Genomic DNA, 529 nt, shown 5'->3' with positions numbered 1-529 from the left:
GGAGAAGAAGCGCAATGAAGGGTAATCCACAAATGACTCCGTATAGGTATAACAGCTTGGAATATATTTAGGATTATATACAAGGGTAGGAATGTCAGTGTATATTTGGTTGAGATGGATTGACTCCGGGAGGAGGTAGGAAGTAAGTCGGGTGGCACCCGAAGGTGCCCGCGCCGAAAGGTGCGAAGACTGTCGCCGGTCGATGTCGCCTTATTCCTCCGTGGGGGAGTTCTCCTCGTCCTCGCCGCCGAAGAGCTCTCTCAGCCGAGCCGCTGTAACCGGGTTGCACTGCACCGCCGTAATGGCCCGGATCTTGGGCAGCTGTGACTTCCGCCGCTTGGCCCGGAGGTCCCGGAAGCGCTCCGGTGTTCGCGAGCGCTTTGACGGGCCCGGCGCACGTCGAGGGCTGGTGTTCGTGCTCGACGTGCGGTGCGACGGGCTAATCAAGCTCGCTGACTCGGCGGGCAGGCTTGATGGTCGAGCTGGTGTCGCCGGAGGCTCTCCAACAGGGCTCGGCGGTCGCGCCGGC

The 529-nt window shown here is 60.9% G+C and overlaps 1 protein-coding gene across 1 annotated transcript in view; it reads right to left on the bottom strand.

The window, feature by feature from the left end:
* The window catches only part of LOC105450360, a 24,914-nt gene that overhangs the window by 23,353 nt on the left and 1,032 nt on the right, over positions 1–529 (bottom strand). The gene's annotated exons all lie outside the window — the stretch shown is intronic.

This window comes from Wasmannia auropunctata, unplaced genomic scaffold (assembly GCF_000956235.1).
Source record: "Wasmannia auropunctata unplaced genomic scaffold, wasmannia.A_1.0 LD336111.1, whole genome shotgun sequence".
Classification (NCBI taxonomy): domain Eukaryota; kingdom Metazoa; phylum Arthropoda; class Insecta; order Hymenoptera; family Formicidae; genus Wasmannia; species Wasmannia auropunctata.
Note: the sequence above shows the minus strand (reverse complement) of the source record. Positions and strands in the feature narration are given on the sequence as shown.